This window comes from Talpa occidentalis, unplaced genomic scaffold (genome assembly GCF_014898055.3).
Source record: "Talpa occidentalis isolate TD23 unplaced genomic scaffold, MPIMG_talOcc4v2.1, whole genome shotgun sequence".
NCBI classification, from domain to species: Eukaryota; Metazoa; Chordata; class Mammalia; order Eulipotyphla; family Talpidae; genus Talpa; species Talpa occidentalis.
The window spans coordinates 140,982,369-140,994,721 of NW_026555331.1; positions in this window are offsets into that span (position 1 = coordinate 140,982,369).

The following is a 12,353-nucleotide window of genomic DNA, read 5'->3' on the forward strand; positions in this document are numbered from 1 at the left end:
GCAAAAGGTGGAAATAATGTAAGTTCTGAAAAACACAAACAAATGAGCTCAGATATTGACCAATGATTCAATAACAGGCAGACGTGATTATTTAGAAAATGGTATGGTGATCCTTAGGAATAAGTCTGGCTTATAAAGAACAAACCCATTTTCATTTCTCAGTGTGTAATTCCGAGCCAATACCAACTTGCTTGATGAAGTCCCCTACGCCTCCCTAACTCAACATGTAGCCATCAGGGAAATGCAAGAGAGACTATCTGAATTGCATTCAAATGTTATTTGAATGAATCTTTAATAATAAGCCTCATCAAACATGGGATAGTGAGGGTTGGATGGACTAATTGGTTGAATGGCCAAACCCCAAACCTCATTAATGCATCAAGACAATGTGGAGGAAGGTTTTTTGGGGTGTGTATCAAAGCTCTGTTCTCAAACTAATCCTGTTTTAACTGATTTACAATCATGTGGATGTGCCATGATCATTAAATGTTCCTATGATTACAATAACAGAAAAATACAAAATACATGTAAATATTTACAATCTTCCTTTCTTTGCACAATAGTGGGCTTTTGGGGTATTAATAAGACATTTTGGTGTTGACTTAGAGCATGATGAGTTATATAAAAGGTGAAAGAGACCTAACTGATCTCTTTTGAAAATACATAAAGCGTTCCAGAAAGAACAAGGATTTGGTAATGAAGCAAGTGGAGCAACAGACAAGGAGAGAAGAGGGGTAAGGGTAGAGCTGCCAGGGATGAGGCCTGGGAGGAAGGGAAATCTAAAGGGACATGAGCATCAGTCACAAAAAAAGGGGTGTCCAGGAAGTCTTTCAGAGAGTATGATGTCATCCCTTCCCTTGAAACATCCTCAAGAGACCACCAGTACAGAACTTTGTAATTTTTCAATGCTTTGAAAGGGTTGATTTCGCATTTCTTTTGGATATATCATCAAGTTGCATTGGCTCGTAAGACAAAATCAAGAGGCTCTGTTTTATTCAGGTTACAAGCGTATGATCAGAGCTCAGCAACAGAGAATACACTTTCTGTACTCAGACGTAATTTTGCGTGCTGAAATTATGGGGACTTTTTACAAAACAAAGTGTAGTATGGATACAACCAAGGGCCTATGAATGAGTACAGAAAACAACTTTGCAAACACCAAGTGAAGGAGACAGGTCCATATGTAAACAAAAATGGATGAGCTGAAGTTGACAAGCAGCTACCAATGGGAATCGACAGTGAGATGCTGGCAAAGTGGAATTACAGTGATGTCACTAGGGCACAGGTGTCCAGGTGACTTCTAGGCAGCCTGTCCAGACCTGACTGTCTAACAACCCAGGTCCCACACTTAACAACACAATGGACAAGCCCAGAGCAGGCCTGGAGGGGACCATTGTCTTTATCATTTGCCCATTGTGTGCTCATATAATCTAGGGTCTTTAGTTTTCTTTTTTTTTTTTTTTCCCTTGCATTTCAAACTTTGCCCCCAATCTTCAGTCTTTCTTTTGTGTGCCCAGACTATTTCTATTTTTCTTTCTTAGTAGGGGGTGTCGCCTTGCTCCAGAACAGGACCCTTGCCACCCTCCTACTTCTATTCCTTTAACTACAGAAGTTTCTACAGTGACTAAGGGCCTGAAACCAGACCAGGGGTCCTAGTGTCTCAGAGAGGTCACAGGTAAGGGGCTTGATGGCCACTTTGTCATCTCATCTCATGGACTGTAAACTGGGGACAGGCTTCTGTTTTATATCTAACTACACTTGAATATTCAACTATCTATAAGGACTGCTCTTCATCTTGAATGATCTGAGCAAAGGCTTCCTCACCTCTCCCCTGAGGGAGATTGTTCTGTCATCAAACACCTCTCTGTGAAGGGCTGTATGTGTGCTCCCTCTGGGGAAATTTGAAATCTTCAGGCTGTGTCTTTGACTTTCCCAATAGCCTCCTCCTTATTATTATCCATGTTATTGACACTTCATCATCTTCTTCCTCAAGCAAAACTAAAACTCTTATCTCTTTGTCTCCAGTGACTTTGTCAACACCTTTTGGGCAAGGCATAATTTCCCTTCCTGATTCTTCAGGCTTATTCAGGCATAAAAGCTACAGAAAGAGAGAATCCGTCTAGAAACAAGGCAGGGAGGGAGGGAGGGCTAAGGAGGAAGAAGTAATAATGATGGTAATAATTATAAAGATATCTTCCAGGGACCAAAACATAGATCAGGTTTTCATGGAACTATAATTTTTAAAAAATTTCATTATAAAATACGCCAACAGGATAATTTGTATAACTCACATCATGTTTAAAAATATACTATCCATTTAAAAAACCTTTAGGAAGTGCCTACCATATGTCACTGTGCTATAGATCACAGCAGTTTCAGGCACAGGCCGTACCCTTAGGGGTTTTCAGGTGAATGGTGGGGACAAGACAGTAAACAAATAGGCACAGTGATACGCTACCAGGGCTCAGATACAAGCACTCACCAGGTATGTGGGATTGCAAGGGAGATGGTGTCAATTCAGAACATAATTCTTCTTGATTCTGATGATGACACCATATTCAAATTATAAGTTTTTTTTATTAAGTGTCTCTGCATTTAGAATATTTTTAAATAAGACTCATCTCATTGAGAAATAATAACAACATGAATATATGTTCTGAGTTAGGATTTTAAATTATAAAAAGCTGCTGATGGCATAATATTCATCTAGCACTTGCAAAGGAAGCTCTGATTGTGTTATGTTTTTGTATTCCCACTTCATAAATACGGAAATATTCCCCAGGGGAATAAAACCTAGGACTCAGATAAGCAGGTACCTCATATCCACTCATTCTTTCTTTTTATTTTTTTTTTTAATTTAAAGACCTTCTTGGCTTTATTCAACAATTCATGAATAGAGCAGCCACCAATCTAACAAAGAGAAAGGAGCTTCCTATTCATTCTTTCTCTTACTTATTTGCTGTTTGAATACATTCTGAGCTGTTACTATGTGCCAGGCAGAGTTCTAGGCCCCAGGGTTAAGTGTTCTCAGTACTGTGGGGCTCTGGGAAAGGAAAGGCAAAGAATCTAGTTTCTAAATCAAGCACCCAAAGTTACCCGTCCCCTCGTGGGTAAAAGCCCACCCAAGCAGGATTGGCCCAGAGCAAGGCCCCAAAGCCTGTCATAAGAATAAAGCATCTTCCAGTGGGAACCCACAGAAAAGGATCAGAAACAAACAGACAAGTCTGGAAAGAAAAGAGCAAAATCAAAATCAAGACAGAAACTGCCATTGTCACCTCCCCACCGGTCTCTCACCCATATCTGTGTCACCCAGTCCATGACCAAAAGGCAAGCACAGTTTCTTCACGTGTCTCTCGTCTCCATGCGCCTCCTCCAGGTCTCCTTCTGGCTCTCCATCCTGCTTCCTTCCTTCCTCACTCTCCTCTGCAGCCTCTTCTCTCCCTGCTCAGCTCCACCCTCCTTTTGGGTGGGACAGGGAACCTTGAATCTCCCCCCTTCCTAGGGACTACCCTGTTACAGAACCAGCCAGGTGCAGACATGAGGACAGGAAGCAGTCAAAACAAGGGCTCCGAGGCTGGTTTGAGAGTTGCATATGGACCTGCATGATCAGAACCTCTCTTGGGAAAGAAATGCCATCAGTCATTATAGCACACCAATGCATGCAGCAATACAACTGGGAGAGACAAAACACAATAAATAGAGTTAGGGAAAATAAAGCTTAGCTCCAAACAGATCTTTGAGAATCATAGGATTTTTTTGGCAAATCTTGGTCAAAGTTAATAAGTATGTGAAGAAGCAGAAAGAAACTATAAAAATGAAGATGAAATGTGGATGGAAGATTAGAATGTAGAAATGGGCGCTGTCGGTTAGAAAGGCTTTTGTCTGCAAGTAACAGAATTACTTGTCTGCAAGTAACCTAGCTGCATAAGAGGTAAAGACAGTTCATACCTCACCTGAGCAGCCCAGAGGCAGGAGTTCCCAGTCCAATGCAAGGAATCCATGAGGCTAGCAAGGATCCAGACTCTTCCTACTTCATTTCTCAACCTTAGCCTCTTGGCTTTCTTTAGACTTATTTCCTCATGATCCTCAGAGTGCTGGCCTCAGCTCCAACAGCCCCCTCTGCACATCCATCTTAATAGCTGAAGAGAAGAGAATAGATAGGGCCAGGGGAGTGCATCTGCAGTCTCACAGTAGATGAACTCACTCAGAAGTACTTGTTATGTCTCACTAAGCAGAACTGGGTTCCATGGCCACTCCAAGCTGCAAGGGAGGTTGGAAAAATGAGTGTCTGGCAAAGGGAAACGGGGTTGCTGAAACTGATTTGGATTAATCAAGATTCAAAGAGCCATTCTCTGCAGTCGATCACCATGGAAAACCTTGGAAGAGGAGAGGGTAGTGGGCACTAGGAACTCAGGGCCATTCATCAGGGCCTCGTGGGGGGTCGGAGGGGGAGAGCAGGAAGGCAACGTAATGGAAAGACCCAGACCTGGAATCAGAAGGTGTAGGTTACAGTCCCAGCTCTGAGCAAATCACTAACCTCAGCCACAGTTTCTTCACCTACCAAGTGGAAGTGACAACACTGACTTGTCAGGCAGGTTGCCAGGAGCAGAAGTTGTCAGAGTGGATTGTGAGCACCGAGACTCTATAGGGATGCAGAGAAATTATTATGACTTTGATTTCTAGTTATTTTCTCACTCCTTAAAAATCTATCCCATTGTGCATGTATTATAATACAAATGATACATTGCCACAATAGCATAAATGTAGCACCCATAATAAATGTGCATATGTTAGAAGTGCTAAAAAATTTTTACTGCTAAGGGTCCAGACTAAAAAACAAAGTTTGTTGACTCTTTAAAAAAGTACATGTCTATAAAGCACTTAACACAGGAATGGGGGTAGACTGAACCCCCCAAAAGAACGGATCTCCAGGCTGCCTTATAGATGTGTTAAGACTGCAATTTTTCTAAAAAAAAAAAAAACGGTTTATTTATTTATGCGTTTAAGAACTGGGGTAGAGGCCAGAGGTGCTGGGGGTGAGAGGATTCAACCGAGTGGGGAGCAGAACAGATCTACTGAAATACACTGCTGAGGGGAGCAGCAAGGGAGACAGGAGAGGTCTGCTGTGCCATGTGGGTATCTCCCTGGAGGCTGGGGATCGAACTAATGCTGCAGAGGCTGTGGGTAGCTTTATAGTGCTGTGCTTAACCCCTTGCGCCACCAGGGAGGCCAAGACTGCAATTTTTAATGGCAAGGGCAGGCAGTGGCACCATCCCCCACCCCCTGCCAAGCTCTACTCTCAAAATACTGTATCTCACATGCTCTTTGGGCAACTCAATCTGTCTCCCAGAAAACAAAATCACAAGACCGCACCTTACAGACAGCTCCCAGGAGCCACTATCATGACCTTGCCCCGGTGCCAGGAGGCTTCTTCCCCACGTCCACCTGCAGTACCACTTTCGAATGTTTTTGGCTGGTGGGTACTGCCGTGAAGTGGTGGACAAGGGCTGGGAGGAGGAGCAGCAAAGCCAGGGTGGAAACCTGGCAGGTCTCAGAGTAGAGGGGTGCTCTGGGAGGTAAGGGTTAAACTCAAAAGGGGGTTGGAGATTTTCTGAGCAATTCACTTTTCTCCGGGAACCCTGCCTCCCGTTGGCACGAACACATGGAAAGTGCCCCCATTTACTTCCCATCCGCTCTCCCCTTTCTTGGCAGGTACTCAAGGCACTTTAGGAAGATCATCTCTTTCTCCTTCCCAGCATCACCTCTGCAGGGGGGTGATGCTGGAGACAAAGTCAGGCATGAGGCCGGTAGACAAATCGAGTCCCAAGGTCACTTAGCGACCCATAGCTAGGCTAGATGCATCCGGGGGGCCTGTCACATGATCGAAATCACTTTTCTCATTAGAAGCACAAAGAAAAAAACCTCCTTGACAAATATGAGCTCTCAATATTATCCTGCGCCGTGATGCATGCCGACTGTGCAGGCAGTGTCCGCCTATTGAATTTAACCTCTTTTTTTTTTTTTTTTCAAAAAGCTTTTGGGTTTGCCTTTAAGACCCCATGTTAAATTCTCCCTTAACCGTTAGACTGGCTCCCCCTTTAGCCCCCTTAAAATGAGCTGTCCATAAAGGAATACACTTGCTGAAGAAATAAGAAAGAAGCCTCCCGAACACGGGAGCCCTTTATGCGCTGCTGTCCAGGCAGAAGCCCCTTCGCAAATGAATTGAGAGATAATGCTAATGGATTCCACATTGTGACTGGATCAGAGGCTGCCCCAGAAAGATAAATACTAAAGCAAGGCGAAGGCATTTAATCAAAAATAAGCCCCTACTTGTCCTTTCTTTTCCTCCTTCTGGAAAAACACACACACACAGACATAAACTCGAGACCTTGGTTTACCATGTGAGGTACTGCACTTAGTTTGGTTTCGGGGAGGTGCCACATGCATACATCTGAAAGCAAATTCTATCAGTAAGAGCGACCCACCCAATGCATGTTTGCAGTGACACAGCAATCCCCTAGCAAACCTCTGAGAAGATAAACCGAATATGGATTAATTCCAGGAGATGATAGAGTGCTTATCTGTTTTGTTTAGGCTCAATTTTAACACGATAAAATCACTGGCCCTGTGATCTGCCACTGGTGAGGCTTTTTACCACACACTTGACAAGCATGTGGGCTGTTAGGGAAAATAGATTAGCACATGGCGGCTGGCAGTCACCTCCTCCTCAGCTCCCCTCAGGGTAGGTGAGTGGCACCCACAGAACACAGGTCTGAGGTTCTAGTACAGATCTGGGTCCTCTCCAAAAAAACCCCACATATGATCCTTTTTATCATTGGGGTCTCACGATGCATCATGATTTGCTCTAAAATTAAAATAAATTCAGTGACCCCATTCCAGGTAAATGGGGACACCCTAATAGCCATCGGAGCTTGTTTGTGTAACAGAAGCTGATTCTGCCTCTTTTAAACAAAAACAGGACTCACTGGAAGAATATCAGGGACCCACCCACAAGAGGAGAACAGGGAAAGCTGAAGGATGACCACGGGGTGGCCCAGCCAGGGCACCCCTCAGGAACAAACTGGGGGCCACTGCAGTGGGGGCACAAAGGTGAGCCCTGTGGTGATAACAGAAGCCCAGGTCTGAGGAGCTCAGTGAAAGGCTTGTGCTTCCTGGCTCATGGGAGGTGGGAGAGGACCTGAGTAAGTGCTACCTGCTTAGGGGGTGTCACACCATAAGGAGTCCCCAAGAGGGGAATCGGGTGCTAATAAAGAGAGGGAGAATAATGGATACCTGATGCTGGCAAATGACTTCTACACTCAGCCTAAGGAAAGTGTGCTGGGGTGTTTTTTATGTGTGAGCATCAGGTAGGAGGCAGCTTGAGGTAATGGAAGGAGCTCTTGACCATGAATCAGGAGACCCAGATCTAGATTGGGGGGTGGGAGGGTCATACCAGGCAAGTCTATTCCAGCCAAAGAAAGTCCATTTCACTCTAGCTCAGTTAGGTATTGAATTATATGCCCCTGAGTTTCATAGGTTAAAGTCCTAATCCCCAGTACCTCAGAAGATGACCTTATTTGGAAATAGGATCATTGCAGATGTAATTGCTCAAGATGAGGGCCTACTGGAGTAGGGAGCGGGACCATAAAACAATATGATGGTGTCCTTCCAAAAAAGGGGAACCTGGTCAAAGGCAAGCCCATAAGAATGCATTTTGATGATAACAGTTATGCTGCCACCAACCAGGGAAACCTCCAGAAGCTCAGAGAGTGACCTGGAGCAGATCTTTGTCCAGGGCCTTCAGAGGAGCACAGTGTCTTACGTGGGCCACCCTGATGTTGAACTTCTGACCTCCAGGACTGAGATGAGACATCTGTGATGTGCTCAGTCCATGGTGCTTTGTCACAGTAGCCCAAGGAAGTTGATACTCATCTTCTGGAAGTGGGGTAGCTGGACTGATTTGAATTTGAACTTCCTCAGTGGCCTGCATTTCCTTGACAGCATTCTTTGAAAACTACGAGGCCAGATGATCTCCAAGGTCACTCCAGGTCTAACTGTGTAAGTTAAAGCCCTTTTCAGTTTTGATAAAGGAACATTCAAAGTGTTGGACAGGAGGTTCCAGAATCAGTTTCTTCTCTGGCTGTGGGAGAGGCTGGTCCCTCATCTGTCTGTGCAGATTTCCAGAGCACACATGTCCACCCCGCTGCATCAGCCGCAGAGCCTGGGGAGAAATTACCTCATCTTGAGGCTGGGAAGTTTGTGGATTTCTTGCTATAATCCAGTGACCTATCCACTCAGATATATTTATCTTTATTAGGTTTGGGTCCTAGAGACTCAGTCCCTTTCTGGACCCTGCTCATCCCCTCAAGATCCACAATGGATCAGCCAGCGGAGAGATTCTGTCACCTGCACCCCCTTCCCTTCCTACATGGGTGCAGTGTCCACTGTCTGTTCCCTATGCCTCGCAGAACAATAGACACCACTTGGAGATGCACACAATATCCTTGTTTCCATCTCTAAGCAGAGAAAGGGGGGGGTCACCTGTATTTGGAGGTTCCAGGCTCCAGGTCAGGCATGCTCATATGTCAGGAGCCTTGACATGACATCATTACACTGTGGGAACTGACTGACGGAGAGCAGAGAGCTCCATGACTCAAGGTCTGCCCCCCTCCCCCATGTTGGACCCTCAGATCCAACAAACTAAGTGCTGTAGAGTTTAGGGGTACAGGTTCACATCCAACAAAGTAAGTTCACGTAGTGGATAAACTAAGGGCTGCAGAGTGAAGACAACAAACTAAGTGCTGCAGGGTAGATTTTAGGGGTGCAGGTTCACATCCAACAAAGTAAGTCCATTTAGTGGCTAAACTAGGGGCTGCAGAGTGAAGCCCCAAAGAGTTATTCCTTCCTGGAACACAAGTCATTTTTTAAAATTATGTTTATTAATGGAATACTATTCAAGATAAACTCACGCCATTTGCAGCAACATGGATGGAAGGCTCGATTGGAAGGGATCATTCATTTGGAAGGGATGATTTCATTAATTCAGTGAAATAAGTCAGAAGGAAAAAGAAATATCAGATGGTTTCAATCATGTGGAATAGAGAAGAAAACAAAGGGTTAGGCAGTCACAAGCTGACCATAGGTCTAAGGCACACAGCAGGGGAGGAGCAGGAGGAAAAGCCAAAACAGAGGAGGGACAGCATAAGGGCCAGGGGACATGGATCATGGGTGCTGTGGCGGTAGGAGAATGATGAGGAGGACACCTGAGGGGAGAAAGCAAATACTGTCCAAAAATTAACAATGATGTAAGAAAATAAATTAATTTTTAAAAAATTGTTGATTGAGGTAGCATTGATTTACGACACTGTATATGGTTTAGGGGTGTAGGTTCACATCTCCACATCTCCACACCACACCCACCACCACAATGCTTGACCGTAGACCATTGAAAATCCATATTATTAAAAAAAAATCCATATTATTTTAAACCCTGGAAAGGACTACATTGGCAACATCCAGACTCCATGACACAGCAGAGGGGAAAACTTGCCCATCCTGATTCTGTCCTGACCTGAAATTCAAGGGAAACAAAAAGCTTCAACTAAAAATACACAAATAATAAATGGGGCGGGGGGAAATACTATTGTTTCATCCCCCCAAGTTTGGTTATAAAGTTGTTCCATACATACATAAACAGTTTAAAAAGTCCCAATAGGAATGCTGGATGTCTTCCACCTCTACCCAAAACTGTTATTTTAATTTTAGCACATTTGTAGACATGAAATTTCACTTCTAGATACTTAGTATACCTCTCTTGAGACTGAACTAGTAACCTATTTAACTGCAACATTATTATCACACATGATAAAATTAATAACGCCATAATATCATCTAAAATCAAGTCCATATTCAATGTTTCCTATTGTCTCAAGAAATGTCTTTCATAGCTTATTTCTAATGAAAATCCAATCGAAGTTCACATAGCGTGTTTGCTTGCTGTGACTCCTTTAACTCAGTAAAACAGATCCTAGAATAACAATGTTCTTCATTCAATGTCATTCCATTATGATGTTGATGAGGGAGGAAAAAAACAATCTTGGCCAATTTTATGTCATTTTACTCAAAGTCAGAGTTTTCCAGAACCTATTGACATGTTAAGTGAGGACTTACTGTAAAGTCCTCCAACTCCTTTCTTGCACCAAACTGACTTTTTAAAGGCAGCTGGATTTATGGAATGTTTCTGATTCTCCACCTGCCCGCCTTTTTCCCATGGTGCAGAATGACTTGTCTGTCTATTCCCTGGAGCGGCTGCCATCTTGATCTACCAAACACTAGCAGTGTGGACTGGGGTTAAGAGAGCAGCGGAGCTGGCTGCTCCTGTTTCAGGGGTCTCTGGTTCTCTCTTTCTGCCCAGCGCAGGTCCCATGCCAGCATCTCCATGGCTCTGCCATGAATGCTTGGCCCCACTGAGCCTCCAGGAACAGAGAAAGCAGTTTGTCCTCTCCCTGCCTGCTGCCTCTGAATTTGGAGTAAACACAGCTGGAAACATCCATGCAACGCCACAAAAGATTACAAAGATTTAAAGGTTTCCCAGTGATTTATGTCTCTTTAATTAAGGGCTTTTATGCTTTAATTAAAAAGTTACAGAAGTTGTCTTTACCTCTGAAAAATGTGTTTATGGTTGACTGCCTGAGTGAATTAAATAACGTCAGACCCCTGGGTTGTCTCCATGCTAGGCTCCTAGAGCGCGTTTTCAAGGTAGGGGGAAGGAGGTCAGTGAGAAATACCATTAAGAAGAGACACAGTGACAACTTTCATTACTTTTTGATGATCATGCAATAATTTTCCATGATAAATCATCTTATTATAGCTACAAATTTGGAGACAGAATCTAAATGCCACAGTCCTGGAAAAAAAAAATAGCATCAAGACCTGGTTTTGAAAGGATTCTCCTAGCTGAGGAAGCAAAATCAAAGTCTGTTTTATTACTAATCATTTGATTGGTCCTCAGGTCTCACTAACTGTGCATGGTCTATGACTGTGCAGCTCTTTTGCTGGGCCACAAGGAGTCGGCAGTCAATGCCAGCAACCACTTCTGAACCTCGAGGTGCCCCAGACTGGCTAATGGTCTGGGACAGGTATCCAGAGCCCTTCTTCTAGCTCCAATGCAGGACTATAATCTCAAACCTTGGCATTCCCACTGCATTTATTGTATGGTTTCCCACTCACTCTTTTCTCTATCCTTCTTTGACTTATGTTATTGTCTTTCCCACTAGCATATTTGCTGGTTCCTCTACAACCTCTTCTTTATTGACAAACCAGGGAGAAGTTATTACAATTGTATTGTGTCCCCTCTCTACCATGGGAGGAACTGCTCCGAATCACTTTATTCTACTTTTAAAATGAAATATGTCCCTTTTCTTCTATTAACTTGTAAACCCTCATGAACTTAGTTTGGTCATTTTTTTGCTTCTCTATTCTACACGATCTTCTGTCAGAGAATTGAGTCAACCGTAATTCTAGTTCCTGACATGTTCCTTCATGAATGGCTCTTCATTCATTCATTCATTCATTCTTGTATTTGTTTATTTCCTTTCATTTTCTTTCACCAGTCCTATTACCTTGATTGCTGACTGCCGTTCTAATGAAGTTAATGAATGTGTATAATTTTGTGTATATATATTTATGAAATAAAAATAAGATTTTAATAAGGTATTCATAAATATATGTCGTATACGTTATTCTGCTTTTGTTTGTTTCATTCAATATTACATTTTAAAGATCCATCTATATTGCTATATGCTTCTCTAATCTATAATTTTTAACTACATTTTGGCACTCCACAGTGTATTTCTACCACATTTTACATTTTTCACTTTGATAGGCACCCAGATTACTTCTAACTCCCCTTAGGGATCTGTGAAATATATACCCAGGAATAAAATTTCTGAGTCATAGGGTTAAGAAATACTTATGCCTGCTTTGTGTTATGTTGGGCTCCAGAATGTAACAATATCCACTCTAACTAGCAGCATGTGAGATTTTCCATATCCCATCCCCCCACTGGTCTGATATTTTCCAACTTAGAAAATTTCATCGACAGGTTAAAGAGACATCTTCTTTTAGGTTACGTTTTAAAAAGAGATTTGGATTATCTCTGCATATGCTTGCTAGATGAAAGTTGCCTCCTCCTAAGCCCCCTCCTTGTTTCATTTGGTATTCTCATCTTGTTTGTTGATTTGCAAGAGTTGTGAATTCTAGACAGCTGTCCTTTGTCAGTTTCAGACATAGAAAATATCTTTCCCCAATTGTCATCTGCCCATTTTCTGTCCATAGTATCCTTCCTCCAACAG